Source organism: Theropithecus gelada, chromosome 4 (genome assembly GCF_003255815.1).
Source record: "Theropithecus gelada isolate Dixy chromosome 4, Tgel_1.0, whole genome shotgun sequence".
NCBI classification, from domain to species: domain Eukaryota; kingdom Metazoa; phylum Chordata; class Mammalia; order Primates; family Cercopithecidae; genus Theropithecus; species Theropithecus gelada.
In genome coordinates this window covers 107,092,110-107,114,931 of record NC_037671.1, presented here as the reverse complement: position 1 = coordinate 107,114,931, position 22,822 = coordinate 107,092,110, and the positions used below count along the sequence as shown (strand labels likewise).

Genomic DNA, 22,822 nt, shown 5'->3' with positions numbered 1-22,822 from the left:
GTTGGGTAGTGAGTGTTATATATGTCTGTTAGATCTAGTTGGTTTGTGTTATTAAGTCCTCTATTTCCTTACCTTCTTTTTGGTTGTTCTATTCATTATTGGGGATGGAGGGTGTATTGAAGTCTGAAACTGTTATTGTAGCACTATCTGTTTTTGTTGGTTTTTGCATTGTACATTTTGATGGGCATTAGGTACATAAATGTTTATAAATGTTATATCTTCTTGCTGTATTGAACCTCTTACTAATATGTAATGTCTTTTTTCTCTTGTAATCTTTTTTGTTTTAAAGTCTATTTTGTCTAATACTATAGTCACCACCCTGCTCTCTTTTGGTTACTGTTTGCGTGGAATATTTTTTCCATCCTTTCACCTTCAATCTGTTTGTGTCTTTGGATCTAAAGTGAGTCTCTTGTAAATGGACGTAGTTGGATCTGGTGCTCTTAATCCATTCTGCCAGGTCTGTCTTTTAATTGGAACCTTTAACTATTTACATTTAAAGTAATTATTGTTAAGGAAGGAGGGCCAGGTGCAGTGTTTCATTCCTGTAATCCCAGCACTTTGGGAAGCTGAAATGGGAAGATCACTTGAGTCCAGGAGTTTGAACCAGCCTGGGCAACATAATGAGACCGTGTTCCTACAAACAATAAAAAAAATATTAGCCAGGCATGGTGGCGCGCACCTTTAGTCCTAGCTACTCAGGAGGCTGAAGCAGGAGGATCACTTGAGCCCAGGAAATTGAGGCTGCAGTGAGCTTTGATCATGTCACTGCACTCCAACCTGGATGACGGGAGACCCTGTCACATACAATAAAAAGAAGGACCTCTGTCATTTTGCTATTTGTTTTGTATAGGCATATAGCCTTTTCCTTATTTCCTGCATTACTATTTTTTTGTTTAGCTGATTTTTTTTTTTGTAGTGAAATGTTTATATTTCTTTGCATTTTCTTATTTTTATTTTATTTGTAAATAGAGACTGGGTTTTGCCATGTTGCTCAAGCTTGCCTCGAACTCCTGGGCTCAAGCGATCTACGTCTCAGCCTCTCAGAGTGCTGGGATTACATGCGTGATCCACTGCTCACGTCTCATTTTCTTTTTTTTTTTTTTTTGAGGCGGAGTCTCGCTCTGTGGCCCAGGCTGGAGTGCAGTGGCCGGATCTCAGCTCACTGTAAGCTCCGCCTCCCGGGTTCACGCCATTCTCCTGCTTCAGCCTCCCGAGTAGCTGGGACTACAGGCGCCCGCCACCTCGCCCGGCTAGATTTTTGTATTTTTTAGTAGAGACGGGGTTTCACCGTGTTAGCCAGGATGGTCTTGATCTCCTGACCTCGTGATCCGCCCGTCTCGGCCTCCCACAAAGTGCTGGGATTACAGGCTTGAGCCACCGCGCCCGGCCAACGTCTCATTTTCTTTTGAGTATATTCTGTAGTTTTTGTGTGGTTACCATGGGGATTACATTAAACATCCTAAATATTGTAATTTCAATTTATACCAGTTTAACTTTGACATATAAAAACTCTGCTCCTTTATAGCTCCATCTCCACCTCTTTCAGTGTTTGATTTCACATAATTACATCTTTGTACATTGTGTGCCCCAAAGCATAAACTCATAATTCTTTTAAATGCATTAGTTTATTATTTAGAAAACAAAGTGTGGATGTAGGGACCAAGGGAAACTTCCCTTTTGCCCTCTGAAGATTTGCTGAAAAATCAACTCAGACAAGGCAGATTAATTGGAGGAAAGACATACAAATGTATTTGATGTGTACATGGGGCGAACCACAAAGTGATTCCCCACACTCCAATGTAGTTCAGAAGCTTATATACCATCCTGGTGAAACAGGTTATGGGAAGGGGGAGAAGAGGAATTCTGTTGATAGGATTGCTAGGGAGAATGGATCAGAGAACAGAGATGAACTTGTACATTATCTTGTGAAGGGTCTGTTTAGGTGTGGTTACCTTCTTGGTCCTACAGGAGGAGAAGAAAAGCAGTTATTCATTTTGGTGGGTCTGGATCTTAGGCAGATGAAGGCTTTGGGATATGGTGGGGGTATCAGGAGGGCAGGGAGGAAAGTCAGACCTTGAGGCTTGTTCATTCAGCATGTCAAAATGCCATATTTCGGGTATCACTGAGCCCCAACATGGAGGTACAAACCAAGGAACTAAAATTGACCAAAAGTCTTCATAATTTACCCTCCAAGCCTTTCCCTGAAACTTGCAAGCCTTCAGTAGACTCCAGAGTTGCAAAATAGTTTTTTTGTAAGACAGATTCTGCCAGTTAAGTGTTGTCTAGATAGGGAGATGGATTCCTGGTGTTTCTTACTCCACTGTCCTCCCGGAATCCTCTCTGTGGGGATAACTTTAGACATAGTCCCTCCTTGGAGGAGGAAAACCCACTTCCGCCTTCAGTCCGAGATAGATAACCATGGTTTTCCTCATCTAGACTCAGCTCTGCTGCTGTTCAGTGAGTGAGTGCTAGCCTGAAGGTGGGTAGTGTGGAATGCACTCACGGTAGCACTTTGAGCTGGATTGACGTATTACCTCATTTTATTCATGAGAAAACTGCGTCCCAGAGGAGGTTACCAACTTTCCTAAAGTCATATAGCTACCAGGTGGAAGATTGTATATTGGACTCAATTCTGTCTTATGCCAAAGCATCTCTTGTTAGCCACTACTCTGCTGCCTCCTGTAATTAAGTAAATATAACACATTATGATACGTGTTAAAATGGCTAGTGGAAAGTGCTTTGGGAGCACATAGGAAGGAGTAAATACATTTTGGGATTTGGGGAAGTGTTTCATGCAGAGGAGGTGACATGAGATCGGTCTTAAACGGTAAGTGGGAGAAGGGCGTTCCATATATAGGGGAAAGTATATGCAAAAGAGTGGAGGTGTTTAGTATATGGTAAAGATTTGAATATGATTGGCACTTACAACCAAGTTAACTATTTTAAGAGTGTTATACTTTATCCTGTAAGTTATTTGGTAAACAATGGAAGTTTTAAAGTATGGTAATAAAACATGGTCAGTTTGGCTTTTGTGGAGTATTGTGTGGAGAATGGTTTGGTGGGTGGAGGGGGAGGTTGGTGATGGCTGGGTGGGAAACTAGATGGAGGGGGTGTACATTTCAGAGGCTCTCTCCAGTGACAGGCGATCGGATTAGGAAGAGAATTCTAAGAAAGCTTGGACTGTTTATTGAATATAAGTACTGAGGAGAGAATGAGAATGGAGTGCAGATTTTGAATTTTCACTCATTTCCAGGATTACTTATTTCTTGTCCTCTTGAAAGCTGTTTGGTAATTGGCCCAATGATCAGTTTGGGGATTAAGTTCATGGAAAAGAATGGGGATGAATTTTTTTTGAGACTGGGTCTCATGTTGTTACCCAGGTTGGAGTGCAGTGGCACCATCACTTCTCACTGCAGCCTCAGTCTCCTGGGCTGAACCATCCTCCTGCCTCAGCCTCCAAGTAGCAGGAGCTACACATGCACACTGTCACTCTCTATAGAGTTGTAATTACAGTACAATGGGTTATCTCAGTCTCCTGTTGAGTGGTTTGGTTTTTTTGTTCTTTTTTTGACAATAACTTCTTGTCCGATAGTGAGTGTTTTTGTTTTTTGTTTTGTTTTGTTTTTTCTTGGAGACAGGGTCTCACTCTGTCACCCAGGCTGGAGTGCAGTAGCACGATCTCAGCTCACTGCAACCTCTGTCTCCCAAGCTCAAGTGATCCTCCCATCTTGGCCTCCAAGTAGCTGAGACTACAGGTGTGCCATCATGCCCAGCTAATTTTTCTAATTTTTGTAGAGATAGGGTTTCACTGTGTCACCAAGGCTGTGTTTCTTGACATTAGAAAAAACTAACTTGTGTCAGCTTTGTATTCAAAGGGATATGTCTTAATGTTGATATTTAGAGCTTATGGTCGATGTTTTTTTTTTGAGACAGAGTCTTGCTCTGTTACCCATACTGGAGTGCAGTGGCATGATCTCGGCTCACTGCAACTTCTGCCTCCCGGGTTCAAGTGATTCTCCTGCCTCAGCCTCCTGAGTAGCTGAGATTACAGGAGCCCACCACCACGCCTGGCTAATTTTTGTATTTTTAGTAGAGACGGGGTTTCACCATGTTGGCCAGGCTGGTCTTGAACTCCTGACCTCAGATGATCTGCTTGCTTCAACCTCCCAGTGTGTAGAGCTTACAGTTTTCTCAGGCTTTAGCTCTTAAAGGAATGTTAGAGATCTGAGAAAACTTTAAATTGTTTTAAAAAGTCATTCCCTCTTTGTTCTATCCTGACAGAGGGGTGTATCAGACATGCCACATATACACACTTAAGTCCTATGCAGAGGAAAGCAGTTGGGAACTTGGCAGTAGGAATTACAGGACTACATGAAGGTTTTATAGATGTGGTAACAAACATTAGATTAATAACTGCCTTATTTTGGTCGAGTCTGGTGGCTCACACCTGTAATCCCAGCACTTTGGGAGGCCGAGGTGGGCAGATCGTTTGAGGTAAAGAGTTTGAGACCAGCCTGGCCAACATGGTGAAACTCCATCTCTACTAAAAATAGAAAAAAAATTAGTTGGTTGCCTGTAATCCCAGCTACTTGGGAGGCTGAGGCAGGAGAATTGCTTGAACCTGGGAGGTGGAGGATGCAGTGAGCTGAGATTGCACAACTGCACTCCAGCCCGGGTGACAGAGTGAGACTCCTGTCTAAAAAAATAAAAAATAGGCCAGGCGCGGTGGCTCGTGCCTGTAATCCCAGTACTTTGGGAGGCCGAGGCGGGCGGATCGTGAGGTCAGGAGTTCAAGACCAGCCTGGCCAATATGGTGAAACCCTGTCTCTACTAAAAATACAAAAATTAGCCAGGCGTGGTGGTGGGCTCCTGTAATCTCAGCTACTCAGGAGGCTGAGGCAGGAGAATCACTTGAACCCGGGAGGCAGAGGTTGCAGTGAGCTGAGATCGCACTACCGCACTCCAACCTGGGCGACAGAGCAAGACTCCATCTCAAAAAAAAAATAATAAAATAAAATAGATAATAAATTTAAAAACCCGAAAAAAAATACCCTGCATTATGTAAAATTGCTTTTATTTAAAGGTCACATTGCATATTTGCTTGATCTTGGGAGGACCTGAGAAACAAAGATAGGCTTATTTTCTTTTCTTAGATGCTTGTTCCCTTAATCGTACTTTTTATTTAGACATAAAGAAGGTAATTACAAATGTATTCATAAATTGCTTGGACTTGCTTTTAAAAATATTTTCCTATTACCAGACTTTATTGATGACAAATGTTACACTGTTTCACCATCACATTGTTTCTTTGATAGACATTGCTGTTCATTCTTTTAAAAAGATGTTCTTGGCCAGGCACGGTGGCTCACGCCTGTAATCCCAGCACTTTGGGAGGCCGACGCTGGTGGATCACGAGGTCAAGAGATCGAGACCATCCTGGCCAACATGGTGAACCCTGTCTCTACCAAAAATACAAAAATTAGCTGGGTGTAGTGGGGTACGCCTTTAGTCCCAGCTGTTCAGGAGGCTGGGTTAGGAGAATCACTTGAACCCAGGAGGTGGAGGTTGCAGTGAGTCGAGATCATGCCGCTGCACTCCAGCCTGGGCAACAGAGTGAGACTGTCTCAAAAAAAAAAAAGAAAAAAAGAAAACTATTCTTTACATTTTGGAATTGTGTTTGTCAGTAGGAATTTTCTCGTGTAGATTCCAAATCTTCTTTTGCTTTAGATTTTTGTTTAGTTTTAGTCGTTACTGATTAAATGTTCACTGTTTGACCGTACAGGTACAGCAGATGATACAAAGATGAACGCAGTATAAACATAGTCATGTTTTGGTAGAATTTGTAACCTGGGTGGGGTGACAGGATTAGGATTAGACAAATGCACAGATTATTATATGCAGAACACAAGAAAGAAAGTGTAAGAGAAGTGAAAACAAGTGCTGTGGAGGTTAGTTGGATGAATTTGCATCTAGTTGGCTGTGATAGTGGAGATCTAGAGGTCAAGAAAGGCTTTGCACAGTAGGTGAATTTTTGACTAGACTTTTGAGGACGAAGAAGATTTTTTTTTTTTTTTAAGACGGAGTCTCGCTCTGTCGCCCGGGCTGGAGTGCGGTGGCACAATATTGGCTCACTGCAACCTCCGCCTCCTGGGTTCAAGTGATTCTCCTGCCTCAGCCTCTCGAGTCGCTGGGATTACAGGTGCCCACCACCACGCCCAGCTAATTTTTGTATTTTTAGTAGACACGGGGTTTCACCATCTTGGCCAGACTGGTCTTGAACTCCTGACCTCGTGATCCACCCGCCTCAGCCTCCCAAATGAGCTACAGCGTCTGGTTGAAGATTTTTAATTTTTTTTTTTCCCACAATTTAACCTACATTATGTTTTGAAGGATAAAGATTTTAATCAGTAGAAAGGGGAAGGGGAGGAGGACTGAAAAGAAGAAATAGCATGAGTATGGAACATGTTCAAAGTACATATCAAATTAGTTGGAACCAGGATTCATAGAGTGAGAAAATGTGAGAAAAGACCAAAAGTAGATTTAAATCATGGAGAATCTTGTATGCCCAGCTGAAAGTTTCTATACTTTCTGTCTCCGTAAGTTTGCCTGTTCTAGATTTTTCATATATGTAGAATCTTAAAAATTTGTCCATTTGTGTCTGGCGTATTTTACTTAGCATAATGTTTTCAGGGTTCATCCATGTTGTAGCATGTATCAGAATCTCATTCCTTTTATGACTGAGTAATACTCTATTGTAGGATATACCACATTTTGTTTATTTGTTGAACACTTGGACAGTTTCCACCCTTTGGCTATTGTGAATAATGCTGCAGTGAACATTGTCAGTTCTTTCGAGGATATTCCTAGGAGTGGAATTGTTGGGTCATGTGCTAATTCTATGCTTACCCTTTTTTTTTTTTTTTTTTTGATATGGAGTCTTGCTCTGTTGCCCAGGCTGGAGTGCAATGACGCGATCTCAGCTCACTGCAGCTGCCACCTCCCGGGTTCAAGCGATTCTCCTGCTTCAGCATCCCGAATAGCTGGGACTACAGGCGTGCGCCACTAGTCCCCACTAATTTTTCTATGTTTAGTGGGAACGCAGTTTCACCATGTTGGCAAGTCTGGTCTCCAGCTCCTGGCCTCAAGTGATCTGCCTGCCTCGGCCTCTCAAAGGACGGGATTACAGGCATGAGCCACCCCACCCAGCCTTACGTTTAGGTTTTTGAGGAACCACCAAACTGTTTTCATAGTGGCTGCACCATTTTACATTCCTTATTTTTATTTATTTTTTTTCTGATACAGAGTCTCACTCTGTCGCCCAGGCTGGAGTGCAGTGGCGCGATCTCGGCTCTTTGCAAGTTCCGCCTCCCGGGTTCACGCCATTCTCCTGCCTCACCCTCCTGAGTAGCTGGGACTACAGTCCCCCGCCACCACGCCCGGCTACATTCCTTATTTTAAAAATAGAGATGCGGTTTCACTATGTTGTCCAGGCTGGTTGTGAACTCCGTGTTACATTCCTCCAAGCAATGTTCCTTCCTCTCCAATGCTTGTTGTTTTATGTTTTTTAGAAAAATTATAGCTAATAATGTATAGCTATAATATTAATTAATAATTATATTAAAATTATATATGAAATTATGGTTAATACTTTTTGTTTCTTTTTTGAGGTGGGGTGTAGCCCTGTCCCCCAAGCTGGAGTGCAGTGGCGCAATCTCGGCTCACTGCAACCTCCGCCTCCCGGGTTCAAGCGACTCTCCTGCCTCAGCCTCCTGAGTAGCTGGAACAATGGGTGCATGCCACCATACCTGGCTGATTTTTGTGTATTTTTTTTTGTTTTTGAGACGAAGTCTCACTTTGTCGTCCAGGCTAGAGTGCAGTGGCGTGATCTCAGCTCACAGCCACCTCCGCCTCCCAGGTTCCAACAATTCTCCTGCCTCAACCTCCCGAGCAGCTGGGATTACAGGCACGTGCCACCACACCTGCCTAATTTTTGTATTTTTAGTAGAGACGGAGTTTCACCGTGTTGACCAGGCTGGTCTTGAACTCCTGACTTCAAGTAATCTGCTGGCCTCAGCCTCCCAAAGTGCTGGGATTACAGGCATGAACCACTGTGCCTGGCTTATTTTTTTAATTTTTTAAAAATTAAATGATAGATTTGAAGTGTATCTTATGGTTTGGATTTGCATTTTCCTAATGGCTGATGATGTTGAACATCTTTTCATGTTGGCCATTTGTTTGTGGAGAAATGTCTATTTAAATCCTTTGCCCATTTTTAAATTGGGTTATCTTTTTCTCTATGTGTTCTGGATATAAATCTCTTATTAGATACACAGTTTGCAAGTATTTTCTCATTCTGTAGGTTCCCTTTTTACTTTCTTGATAACGTCCTTCAATGAATCAAAAACCAAAAGCTTTTAATTTTGATGAAGTCCAGTTTATCTATTTTTTTTTGTTGTTCATGCTTTAGGTGTTTTATCTTTTTCTGAGATGGAGTCTCACTCTATTGTCCAGGCTGGAGTGCAGTGGCGCGATCTCTGCTCATTGCAACCTCCACCTCTCAGGTTCAAGTGATTCTCCTGCCTCAGCCTCCTGAGTAGCTGGGATTATGGGCATGTGCTACCATGCCTGGCTAAGTTTTGTATTTTTAGTGGAGACGGGGTTTCATCATGTTGACCAGGCTGGTCTCGAACTCCTGGCCTCATGATCTGCCTACCTTGGCCTCCCAAAGGGCTGGAATTACAGGTGTGAGCCACCACGCCTGGGTTTTTGGTGTCATATCTAAGAATCCTGTGGCAACTCTAAGCTTATAAAAATTTGTTCGTATTTTTTTTCTAAAAGATTTATGGTTTTGGCTCTTATGTCTTTAATCCATTTTGAGGTAATTTTTGTAAATGATGTGAGAAGGGGGTCCATCTTCATTCTTTTCCATGTGGAAATCCGGTTGTCTCAGCATCATTTGTTGAAGAGTCTGTTTAGCATTGAATGGCTTGGTAACCTTGTCAAAAATCAGTTGGCCATAGATGTATAGGTAGAACTATTTTTTATGGGGTAACTAATTGAACATAGTTTCACTGTGATGGCCTGTTAATATTAGAGTACCTCAAGGCTGAGTCCTTGACATTATCCTCTACAGTTATGCCTTTTGGTGATCTCATCCAACCTAATGGCTTTAAATATAACCAACCTATATGATGAGGACTCCCAGACTCCCAAATTTCTATTTCCAGGCTGGACTGGACTTCTCGTTTTTTTTTTTTTGAGACAGAGTTTTACTCTGTCACGTAGGTTGGAATGCAGTGGTGTGATCTTGGCTCACTGCAACCACCGCTTCCTGGATTTAAGTGATTCTCCTGCCTCAGCCTGCTGAGTAGCTGGGATTACAGGCATATAATAACCACCTGTGGCTAATTTTTGTATTTTTAGTAGAGCCGGGTTTCACCATGTTGGCCAGGCTGGTCTTGAACTCCTGACCTCAAGTGATCTGCCCACCTCGGCCTCCCAAAGTGCTGGGATTACAGGCATGAGCCACTGCACCTAGCCCAGTCTGAACTTTTTTCCTCAGACTCCAGACTTAATGTGTAAAAGTGCTTAACCCACATTTCCACTTGGATATCTAATAGAGATCTTTCTATTAATATGCACAAAATTGATAGGATTACTTTCTTCCCCTCCCTGCCTAACCTTCTTGACCCATAATCTTTAGTTAATCACAACTGTCTTTTCAGCTGTTCAGAAAAGAAGTTTAGGGGTCATTCTTTATTTTTTATTTAAATTTTTACCTTTAAGCTCTGGTGGACTGGATTATAAGTTATTCTTGATTCTTCTCTTTTTCATACTCCGCTTTCAGACTATTAGTATGTTCTTTTGACTCTACCTTTGAAATACATCATGTCTGACCATTTCTCATCACTCCACAAACACCACTGTCCTGGTTTATGGCCTAGATTATCATTAGCTTCCTAGCTAGTCTGTTTCTACCCTGGCTGAGTGTAGTCTTTTCTCAAAATAGTAGCAAGGATCCTTTATAACAGGAGTCAGCTCATACGGTTCTGCTCAGAACTCTTCAGGGCTGTCTGTCTCAATCTGACAAGAAGCTCAAGTCTTAGAGAGTAAAGTCCTTCATGGTCTCTTTGATCACTTTGCTGTTTCCATTCCAGCCATAGCTGCCTCACTGCACTTGTGAACACAGCGAAGCCACACTCTTTCTTTCAGTCCTTTACTGTTGCTGCTCCCTTTGCCTGGAATACTTTTCCTTTAGATAGTCACATTACCTCTTCCCTCATCTCTGTTGTCTTTGCTCAGATGCCATCTTCCCTGAGCATCCTATTTTAAATTGTAGTGTTTCTTGCCCCTACCTCACTAATTTTCTCTCAAAGAACCCTTCAACAACATGGGTTTGAACTATGTAGGTCCACTTATACGTGGATTTTTTTCAGTAAATATATTGGAAAACTTTTTGGAGACTTGTAACAGTTTGAAAAAATTTTGCAGAAGAAATGTAGCCTAGAAATATCAAAAAGAAATTAAGAAAAAGATGTTATAAATGCATAAAACGTATGTAGATACTAGTCTGCTTTATCATTCGCTACCATAAAAGAAGCATGTATCTATTGTAAAAGGTAAAATTTATCAAAACTTATGCACACAAACACTATAGACAGGACATGGAGCCATTTGCAGTTGAGAGAAATGTAGTATTAAATCATAACTGCATAAAATTAGTGTATACTACTGTAATACTTTTATAGCCATCTTCTTTGCTATTGCAGTGAGCTCAAGTGTTGCAAGTATCCGCTTAAAACATTGTGTATGCTAATCATCTCTGTGTAAGCAGTTTGTCCCTTCAGTAAATTCCTTATCACCATAAAAAGTGATCTCTTGAGGTTCTCTTGTATTTTTCTTTGTATTTAGTGCAATACCATAAACCTTGCAACACCATGGGACTCATACAAAGTGCCACTAGTGATGCTCTAAGTGCTCCTAAGAAGAAGAAAAAAGTCATAATAATAACAGAAAAAGTTGAATTGCTTGATATATACTGTAGATTGAGGTCTGCAGCTTATAAACAGGTGACATAAACTTAAGGTATTAATAAATACAGTACTGTAAATGTATTTTCTGTTTTGATTTTCTTGACGTTGTCTTTTTTCTAGCTTACTTTATTGTAAGCATACAGTATATAATACATACACAAAATATGTGTTAATCAACTGTTTATGTTATCCATAAGGCTTCTAGTCAACAGTAGGCTATTAGTAGTTAAGTTTTGGGGGAACCAAAAGTTATATGCAGATTTGTGACTGCACAGGGGGTGGGGACAGGGCCCCTAAACCCAATGTTGTTCAGGGGTTAACTATACTATATAATTTACTTTGTTTATTGCTATGGTTTTTGAGAGCAGGGTTTTTTGTTTTGTTTTCTTCTATATCCTCAGTGTCCAGAAAAGTCCGGGTACGTAGTAGATATTCACTAAATGTTTGTTAAATAAAGGAGTTCATCATTCTCAAGAAATATTTATATAGTGCCTCCTCTATTCCAGGAAATTGGAAAAAGGAGGGTGAACACTGTGGGTAAGATACAGTCTCTGCCCTTGAACTTCAGTACAGAGGAATCAAAATTGGCTTTTAATACTGGCTGCTGAAGAATAGTGGTGCCAACGGGCAAACTGCTGAAGAGAATGTATAGTCCTACTGGCTTTTTTAGAAAGGAGTTACAAAAGTGTTAATGCTCTTAAACCTAGTAATTATACTTCTGGGGCTGTGTTCTAAGGATAGAGTGTTCTGAATACTTCTAGGACCAGGGAGATCCATAATACCAAGAAATTAGAAACATTTTATGTATCTAATTATGGAACGGTAGGTATATTGTGGTATCTTTATTCATTTGGTTATTAGTAGTCATTAAGTGATATTTATAATGATCTAAACACACGGAAATGTTTAGAAATTTTAAAAATTAAAAATTACTGCTAATGCAACCTTAACACAAACTTCAGCTTTTTGTTTTTGTCTCTTTCAGTTTGTACACTGATACATCATAGAAATGCTACCCTTAAGTGGGCTTTTATGTGTCCCATTTTTCTCTTTGAGAAGCTCACTTGGGCAGCTGCTGCAGTGGGGATAAGCACCAGGTATAGTCAACACTGCAAAAGGGCCCTTACAGGCCCTGATTGAAGCAGCAGGGCAGCCCTTTAATTGATTGAAGCTCATTCCTCAGGAAGTCAGTTGCTGGAGCTTCCTTCTTCACAGAGCTGTTTCTCTTCTGAGAGCGTACCTTCAACCTTGCCAACTCTCCTGTCTTCTTTGCCTTTTCCAGATATTCTCCTAAATATAACTAAAAGGAAACATACTACAGTGGTATTAATGATTACTAGCTGGGTGTTGGATTGGTGGATTTTTTTTCTTCCACTATATGCCAAATTTTCTTTCTCCTCCTTTTTTTTCGAGACAGGGTCTCACTCTGTTTCCCAAGGCCGAGGGTAGTGGCACGATCACGGCTCATTGTAGCCTCGATCTCCTGGGCTCAAGGAGCTGATTCTTCTGCCTCAGCCTTCTAAGTTGCTGGGACTATGCGCGTGTGCCACCATACCTGGCTAATTTTTATTTTTTTTTGTAGAGATGAAGTCTTGCTATGTTGTCAGGCAACATATGAATTTGTATTAACACTCAAAATCTTACTAAAACAATCTCTGGCTAGCATTGCGATCTTGAGCAAGACACACTCTGCACTCATCTTCAGAGGCCTTTTCAGCTCAATGAATTCTTCTTACTTTGGGGTATGTGGTGTTTAAAGTTCTGGTGGGACATACATTCTTGTGTGTTAAGTTGCCTTTCCTTCTTAGCTAGCATTTATTTACTTTCCTAGTACTTGAGTTTCTCTTCCATTTTCTCTTGTTTTACCTGTTTTTGGTTAACCTTTTACTTAGGCTATGGATTATCACTATAAGATTAAGAGTAAAAGAAAAATAGGAGGACAGAGCTAACAGGGTGGTTAGTACATTAATAATGAAGCTTCCCAGGTCCTCCTTTCCCTCCTTCCCTCTCCTCCTCCCAGGTAAGTACTGAAAGTTACAACAACGAGTCTTTTTTTTTTTTAAAGAATATTTTTAGGGGAATGGAAAAAGACAATTGTTGCCTGCCTGGTTTATTCTGCCAACCTTTCCTATCCTTCTTTTCCCTGTGTTCCTGATATGTAGGTCATATCGTTTAACTTGTTTTTCATGAACCCTCTGGAGCTATGTGTGTGTGCCTGTGTATGTGAGTGTGTGTGTGTGCACTTTAAATCGGGGGGCAATTTTGTGTCCCAGAGGATATTTGTGAATTTCTGAAGATTTTTTTGGTCTCCACTGGGGAGCTGTTTCTGGCATCTAGTGGGTAGAGATCACGATGCTGCTAAACATCCTAAAATGCACAGAAACATTAAATTATAAGAATTGTGTAGTCCAAAATGTCAGTAGCGCTGACGTTGAAAAGCCCTGCTCTGTAGTACTTATTTCAGTACCATAAAAGGAAAAGAAAAAGAGATAGTATATAATTGTATGCTGCTGTCAAGTACCTGCTTAGGGAAGACAAAACTCTTGATTTATTTGAACTTCTTGGTTTGTATTGGTTTGCACTTAGATTGTTCAGGAATTCCTGAGAATTGTGAACTTTGGTGGTAGAGGGGTGGTTCTGCTGTGATCCAGTGGTTTTTTTTTGTTGTTGTTGTTCAAGAACATTTTCAGTTGCCTTCTAGGTTCCCTCCTCCATTGCCAGAGTATGTGTAGTGGATAGGTGTTAAGTAGATCCCACGTTTCTGTAACCCTTCTGATTTAGGTAATCTGTGATTGTGTATCCTGGGTGGTGGTGATGGTGAACAATATGTAGTCTTATGAAGCCTATATTCCAAATCCAAATGGTTCTGAACTGGCCTTGGGAATGAGACATCATGGCTAACTATTCAGATTCAAGTTAAGAGCATAGTGATTACTGGATGACTTTTATTTTTGGTCATCTAGAGCCGTGATTACCAGTTTTTCACTTCCAAGTTATTTTCATGCTTTTCATATTCTGAAACATTCTGGGAAACCGCAATTAAAGGAAAGATTTTTTAAAAAAATTTTTTTAAAAATTATTTTTATTTTTATTTTTTACTATTTTTTAGTTTTTGAGGCAATCTTGTACTTTCACCCAGGCTGGAGTGCAGTGGCATAATCTTGGCTCACTGCAGCCTCTGCCTCCTGGGTTCAAACGATTCTCCTGCTTCAGCCTCCCGAGTAGCTGGAATTACAGGCGCTCACCACCACACCTGCCTAATTTTTGTATTTTTAGTAGAGATGGGGTTTTGCCATGTTGGCCAGGCTGATCTTGAACTCCTGACCTCACGCAATCTGTCTGCCTTGGCCTCCCAAAGTGCTGGGATTACAGGCATGAGCCTTTTTTTTGACAGTTCAATTTGGTTGGTTAGTTTAATAATGAAAACTGCCTTTGCCAATTAGGTTATATGGTACATGTTTTCTATAAATCAAATAAGCTAATCTGCAGCTTTAGGTTTTGACAAAATACACTTGAAGTACAAGGTAAAGCTATTTTGGCAAAGATTGAGCCATACTGACAGAAGTGTACTTTTGTTTTCAAAAATAAGTTTTAGTTGTTTTTTTCCTTTGAGACACTGTCTCGCACCATTGCCCAAGCTGAACTGCAGTAATGTGATCATGGCTCGCTACAGCCTCGAATTGCTGGGCTCCCGTGATCCTCCTGCCTCAGTCTCCTAAGTAGCTGGGACTGTAGGCATGTACCACCATGCCCAGGTAATTTTTAAAGTTTTTGTAGAGACAGGGTCTTCCTGTGTTGCCCAGGATAGACTTGCACCCCTGAGCTCAAGTGATACTCCCGCCTCAGCCTCCTAGAGTGCTGGGATTACAGGCGTGAGCTACTGTGCCTGGCCATTGTAATATTCTTTCAACTTTTATGATGACTTGAATATTTTCAAAACAAAGAAATTGGGAAAAACTTTAAAGTCACAGGGAATTAAAAAAGTAATTTTAAGAAGTGTATTTCGGTATTATAAGAAATGACTTACTGGGGCTGGCTGGGCGCAGTGGCTCATGCCTGTAATCCCAGCATTTTGGGAGGCCAAGTGGGTGGAACTGGAGGTCAGGAGTTTGAGACCAGTCTGGCCAACATGGCGAAACCCCATCTCTACTAAAAATACAAAATTAGCTGGGTGTGGTGGTGCATGCCTGTAATCCCAGCTACTTGGAAGGCTGAGGCATTGCTTGAACCTGGGAGGCAGAGGTTGCAGTGAGCTGAGATCATGCCATTGCACTCCAGCCTGGGTGAGACTCCATCAGGGAAAAAAAAAAAAAAAAAGTGACTTACTGGGGCCAGATGTGGTGTCTCACACCTGTAATCCCAGCACTTTGGGAGGCCAAGGTGGGTGGAACTGGAGGTCAGGAGTTTGAGACCAGCCTGGCCAACATGGCGAAACCCTATCTCTACTAAAAATACAAAATTAACTGGGTGTGGTGTTGCATGCCTGTAATCCCAGCTACTTGGAAGGCTGAGGCATTACTTGAACCTGGGAGGCAGAAGTTGCAGTGAGCCGAGATCGCGCCATTGCACTCCAGCCTGGGTGACAGAGTGAGACTCCATCAGGGAAAAAAAAAAAAAAAAGAGAAATGACTTACTGGGGCCAGGTGTGGTGTCTCACACCTGTAATCTTAGCACTTTGGGAGGCTGCAGAGGGAGGATTGCTTGAGCCCAGGAGTTTGAAACCAGCCCGGGCAACATAGATCTCCTTGTCTCTACGAAAAAAAAAGTAGCCAGGCATGGTGGCATGCTCCTGTAGTCCCAGCTACTCCAGAGGCTGAGGTGAGAAGATCACTTGAGCCTGGGAGATTGAGGATGCAGTAAACCATGATGGCATTACTGTAGTCTAGCCTGGTGACAGAGCAAGACCCTGTCTCAAAACAAAAACAAACAAACAAAAATAATTAACTCACCAGGATGAAATATATTACATTAGGATAATATTATATGGGAGAAGTAGAATGAAGGACTGTTCATACATTTTTGTAAATGGATGATGATGGGTATAAAATTGCTGTGGTTTTTAGCTTTCTTTGGATGCATTTAAAAGAGATGTAATTATTTTAATATATCAGCTTTACAGTTGCAGCAAAAGCAAGAATTGACAAATGGACCTGATTAAAAGAGATTGTGCACAGCAAAAGAAACTATCAACAGAGTAAACAACCTACAGAATAAGAGAAAATATTTACAAACTATGCATCCAACAAAGGTCTAATATCCAGAATGTATAAGGAACTTAACAAGCAAAAAATATCCCCATTAAAAAGTGAGCAAAAGTCATGAACATTTCTTAAAAGAATTTTCTTTTTAAGTGGCCAAGAAACATGAAAAATGCTCAACATGACTAATCAGATAAAAGCAAATCAAAACCACAGTGAGAGATCATCTCATACTAGTCAGAATGGCTATTATAAAAAAGTCAAAAACCAGATGCTAGTGAGGCTGCAGGGAAAAGGGAACACTTATACACTGCTGGTGGTAAACTAGTTCAGCCACTGTGGAAGGCAGTTTGCAGATTTCTCAAAGAACTGAGAATTGTGATTTGACCCAGCAATCCCATTACTGGGTATATATCTAAAAGAAAATAAATTGTTCTACCAAAAGACGTGCACCCATGTTCATTGCAGCACTGCTCACAGTAGCAAAGACATGGTACCAACCCAGGTGTCTATCAGTGGTGGACTGGATAAAGAAAATGTAGTGGCTGGGCATGGTGGCTCATGCCTGTAATCCCAGTGCAGGCACGGCTCGGGACTGGCCGGCAGCTCCGCCTGCAGCCCTGGTGCAGGATCCACTGGGTGAAGCCAGGTGGGCTCCTGAATTGGATGGGGCCTTGGAGAACTTTTATATCTAGCCGGAGGATCATATGTGCACCAATCAACACTCTATTTAGCTAACCTAGTGGAGACTTGGAGAACTTTTCCGTCTAGCACTCTGTGTCTGGCTCAAGGATTGTAAATACACCAATTGGTATTCTGTATCTAGTTAACTCTGCATCTAGCTAACTAGCACTCTGTGACTCTGTCTAGCTCGAGGATTGTAAACGCGCCAGTCAGCACTCTGTCAAAATGGACCAATCAGCTCTCTGGAAAATGGACCAATCAGGTCTCTGGAAAATAGACCAATCAGCAGGATGTGGGTGGGGTCAGATAAGGGAATAAAAGCAGGCTCCCCAAGCCAGCAGTGGCAACCGGCTGGGGTCACCTTCCACACTGTGGAAGCTTTGTTCTTTCACTCTTTGCAATAAATCTTAACTGCTGCTCACTCTTTGGGTCTACGCTGCCTTTATGAGCTGTAACACTCACGGGGAGGGTCTCCAGCTTCACTCCTGAAGCCAGCGAGACCACAAACCCACCGGGAAGAACGAGCAACTCCGGATGCGCTGCCTTTAAGAGATGTAACACTCACCACGAAGGTCTGCAGCTTCACTCCTGACAGCGAGACCGTGAACCCACCAGAAGGAAGAAGCTCCAGACACATCTGAACATCTGAAGGAACAAACTCCAGACACACCATCTTTCAGAACTGTAACACTCACCACTAGGGTCTGCGGCTTCATTCTTGAAGTCAGTGAGACCAAGAACCCACCAATTCCGGACACAACAGCACTTTGGGAGGCCGAGGCAGGTGGATCACCTGAGGTCAGGAGTTCGAGACCAGCCTGACCAACATGGAGAAACCCCATCTCTACTAAAAATTCAGAATTAGCCAGATGTGGTGACGCATGCCTGTAATCCCAGCTACTCGAGAGGCTGTGGCAAGGAGAATCACTTGAACCCGGGAGGCAGAGGTTGTGATGAGCTGAGATTGCGCCATTGCACTCCAGCCTGGGCAACAAGAGTGAAACTCTGTCTCAAAAAAAAAAAAAAAAAAAGTAGTACATATACACGTAGAATACTACACAACCATTAAAAAGAATGAAATAATGTCCTCTAAAGCACATAAATGCAGCTGGAGGGTATTATTCTAAATGAATTAATACAGAAACAGAAAACCAAATACTGCATGTTCTCACTTATAAGTGGGAGATAAACACTGGGCACACATGGACATAACGATGGCAGCAGTTCACACTGGGGTCTACTAGAGGGAGGGAAGGAGACAAGAGTTGAAAAACTGTTGGATACTATGTGGTAAGTAGGCAAACAAGTTTGAAGACTTTAGATCTGACTAACATTCCTTCACCTCTTTGGGTTTTATGATTACGGTGCTAAGAGTTCAATCAGTAATACTGCTGACTGGCAGATCATCCAGCGTGGACAGAGTGACTTTTTTAGCAAAGGCACTATATGGTTTATGAAGCACAGCCATAACCCAAATCTAGATTATCCTTGCAGCTTTACTATATGAAGTTCAGCTGCTGAGAGCAGTTATGACATGTTGTTTTTTATTGTTTTATGATCTTAGGATTTCCTGTTCTATAAATGTGGATAATTTCTTTAAAAACAGTATAAGTTAAGGATACTTCTAACATAATTTTTAGTGCCCATGAAAATAGTAATTCAATAAGCAAGAAGTTTATAAGTGAACTTCATTTTATTCTGTTAAGTGTCTTATTAAAAAACTGGAATAACTTGACTTGTAATAGTTACTTTGACTTGATGTCATTCATACAGAGATTTGGAATGTGTACCATGAATATTTAGTTTTGCTGGAAATCGAACTGCTACTATGTTAACGTGTAAACTGTGGCCTGTAGTACTTATTGATTGATTTAAATACTATCCTTAAAGGTTAAGATTTAATTTTTAGGTTGGAAGAGTGGGGCACACAAGGTCCATGCGTTGTGTGGCCCCCCAAGAATAAGGGGCTGAAAACCACATGTACTTTCTCTTGACCAGGAACAGTAGAACATCATACCTTTGAGTAGATCAAACTGTATGCTTCATAAAGAGACTTCAGCATTGTTCTTATAAAACCTCATAAAATGTTTCCTTCATTTTACACTTGAAAGTGGGAGACTGTAGAGGCTTAATTTAATAAAATACATATTTAAAAATCACTAGTGGTATTTTCAAGTGTTCATAACTAAACCATGAAAATCAGAAAATTTGCATTACTGCCATCTCATTGTCTGACTCCATTTGGGTTTTGTCACTTTTCTTGATGTTCTTTATAGTAAAATATCCAATTTAGAATCACATACCACATTTAGTTGATGTGTTTCTTTAGTCTCCTTTAGTCTGAAGTAGTTACTCACTTTTCCCTCTGCTTTAAAGATTAGAGACCGGTTATTTAGTAAAATGAATTGGAGTTTGAGTTGTACAGTGTTTTCTCATTATTAGAGTCAGGTTATGTATCTTCAGCAGGAATTTCACAAAACTGATTCTGTGTTCTTCTCATTGCATGCTGTCAGGTGGTGTATGATTTTAGGTTGTCTTTTTTTCTGGCGATGCTCACCGATCACTTGATTGAGGTGGTGTCTGTTGAGGTGTTCTATGTTTCCTATTGCTGCTGTAACAAATTACCACAAACTCATTGGTTTAAAACAGCACAAATTTGTTCTCTTAACAGTTCTGGAGGCCAGAAGTCCAAAATCAGTTTCTTTGGGCTGAAGTCATGATGTTGGCAGGGCTAGTTCCTTCTGGAGGCTCTAGGGTAAAATCTGCTTTCTTGCCTTTTCCAGCTTCTGCAGATAGCCTGTATTTTTTAGCTTGTGGGCCTTCCCTCATCTTTAAAAAGGGCATTAGTCCAGCATCTGCTTTCACTGTGATATCACCATCTCTGTCTTTGACCCTCCTGCCTCCCTCTTTTTTTTTTTTTTTTTGAGACGGAGTCTCGCTTTGTCGCCCAGGCTGGAATGCAGTGGCCGGATCTCAGCTCACTGCAAGCTCCGCCTCCCGGGTTTACGCCATTCTCCTGCCTCAGCCTCCCGAGTAGCTGGGACTACAGGCGCCTGCCACCTTGCCCGGCTAGTTTTTTTTTGTATTTTTTAGTAGAGACAGGGTTTCACCGGGTTAGCCAGGATGGTCTCGATCTGCTGACCTCGTGATCCGCCCGTCTCGGCTTCCCAAAGTGCTAAAGTACCCCTGTGATTATGGTCCTCCTATGATAATCTCCCTATTTCAAGATCGTTAACTTAGTCATATCTGTAAAGTCCCTTTTGTCATTTAAGATAGTATATTTACTGGTTCCAGGTATCAGGATGTGGACATCTTGGGGGACAGTTATTCAGCCTACCCAACTGTAAAGTCATTCGTTTCCCCTTTGTAATTAGTATTTTGTGGGAGGATACTTGGATTCCTGGTTCCTTTTAGTGGAGAATGGTATTTAGAAGCCAAGATCTGCATGCTAGATGTGCTCATTGCTACTGGGATTTTTCTGCTCCTAGGCCCATTTAGTAGATAGAGCTAGGGAGTATGTATGTATGTATTTAGAACTGCATTTGTATTTCTTTATTAAAAGATATTCATTCATAGTGGTATCTTTAATTCCAGTCCAGCAGTACAGGGTTCATTCTTGTTTTCTATTTTTTCACTCCTTTTTCTTGACAGTGGAAAACTAACTCCAGGTATCTTTAATATATTAACTTATTCAATCAGTTCCCCTGCATATTATCAGTTTCCTTTTCTGCTACCATACTCTCCCCTACATGGATCCCTCCCTCTTCCCAATACTTGGTTTTGGTGCTTCTTGCTGGGTAGTCCTCCCATGCGGATGACTTCATCTAAGCATGGTGGTAACAGGGTAGTTGGACTTCCTACATGGTGGTTTTGGAACCTTCTATATGCCAAGTCCTTTTACTTACCTGTTATTTAAGAACTGCAGTTTTGTAGATTTTTTTAATATGGTAAAAAAAAATTGTAATTAACCAGCTGGACTCATTTTAGATCATCTCAATTGTGTTGGCGGCATTCAAAACATCATAAGTTAGGAGCCAGTTGAGCATACACCTTCTCTCCATTAGGCCTGATGAGTATGTTTACCTTGGCCATGCCAGTGTCATAGAGCTTCTTCACAGCCTGTTTGATCTGGTTGCCCTTAACATCCATAGTAAACACAAATGTGCTGGTGTCTTCTTCATGGCTGACTTAGTGGTCAGGGGGAACTTGATAATGTCATAATAATAAAGCTTGTTTTTTGTGGTGGTGGTCTTCCTACGACATTTGAACTGCCTTTGGAGCTGCATTGTCTTAGGCCACTGGAAGGTGGGTGGCCAGTCTTATTTTGTGTGGTTGTGGATGCCTTTCAGCACTGCCTTCTTGTTCTTCAAAGCCTTTGCTTTGACTTTGGCTTTGGGGTGGGCAAAGGCTTCCTCCTTTGTTTTTGGTGCCATCTTCTTAAAAAGGCAGATTTTTATTTCGAAACTTAATTTTTTTTTTTTTTTGAGACAGAGTCTTGCTCTGTCACCCAGGCTGGAGTGCAGTGGTGTGATCTTGGCTCACTGCATCCTGCCTCCTGGGTTCAAGTGATTCTGCTGCCTCAGCCTCCCGAGTAGCTGGGACTACAGGCACGTGCCACCACGCCTGGCTAATTATTTGTCTTTTTAGTAGAGAAGGGGTTTCACTGTGTTAGCCAGGATGGTCTCTATCTCCTGACCTCATGATGCACCTGCCTTGGCCTCCCAATGCATTTTTTTTTTTTTAAACTTCGGAGAGTCATTCAATCCAAGTGCTTGTGGTGAATTTAGTAAAACAATACATACTATTTTTGCTTGGGCTTAATTTCTTTTTAATTGAACTGCAAGTTTTTCCTGAGGCTTAAAATAATAGCTTTTTTATTTTTTTGAGATGGAGTTTCACTCTTGTTGCCCAGGCTGGAGTGCAATGGCGCGATCTCGGCTCTTTGCGACCTGTGCCTCCCAGGTTCAACTGATTCTCCTGCCTCAGCCTCCTGAGTAATGGATTACAGGCATGCGCCACCACACCTGGCTAGTTTTGTATTTTTAGTAGAGACGGAGTTTCACCATGTTGGCCAGGCTGGTCTTGAACTGGCTGGTCTCGAATTCCTGACCTCGTGATCTGCCTGCTTCATCCTCCCAAAGTGTTGGGATTGCAGGTGTGAGCCACCGCGCCCAGCCTTAAAATAATAGCTTTTGTCACAACTCTTATGTAAACTTAAGTTTTTTGTTTGTTTTGAGATGGAGTTTTACTCTGTTGCCCAGGCTGGAGGGATCTCCGCTCACTGCAACCTCTGCCTCCTGGGTTCAAGTGATTCTCATGCCTCAGCCTCCTGAGTAGCTGGGACTATAGGCGTGCACCACTATGCCTGGCTAATTTTTGTATTTTTAGTAGAGATGGGGTTTTGCCATGTTGACCAGGTTGGTCTTCAACTTCTGACCTGAGGTGATATGCCTGCCTCGCCCTCCCAAAGTGCTGGGATTGCAGAGGTGAGCCACAGTGCCTGACCCCATAAACCTAAGTTTTACGGGTTTAGGAGACTTTTCCAGCTTAACACAAAATAATTATAATTTGTGATACTGAATTTTACTCTACCTTTTTTTTTTTTTTTTTTTTTTTTTGAGACGGAGTTTCGCTCTTGTTGCCCAGGCTGGAGTGCAACAGTAAGATCTCGGCTCACTGCAACCTCCGCCTCCCAGGTTCAAGCAATTCTCCTTCCTCAGCCTCCCGAGTAGCTGGGATTACAGGCATGCACCACCATGCCTGGCTAATTTTGTATTTTTAGTAGAGACGGGGTTTCTTCATGTTGAGGCTGGTCTCGAACTCCTGACCTCAGGTGATCCACCCGCCTCGGCCTCCCAAAGTGCTGGGATTAAAGGCGTGAGCCACCATGCCTGGCCCCCTTTTTTT

At 41.8% G+C, this 22,822-nt stretch overlaps 1 protein-coding gene across 1 annotated transcript in view; it reads left to right on the top strand.

Moving 5' to 3' along the window:
* Positions 1 to 22,822, top strand: part of SEC63 (SEC63 homolog, protein translocation regulator) — an 88,416-nt gene that overhangs the window by 6,816 nt on the left and 58,778 nt on the right. The gene's annotated exons all lie outside the window — the stretch shown is intronic.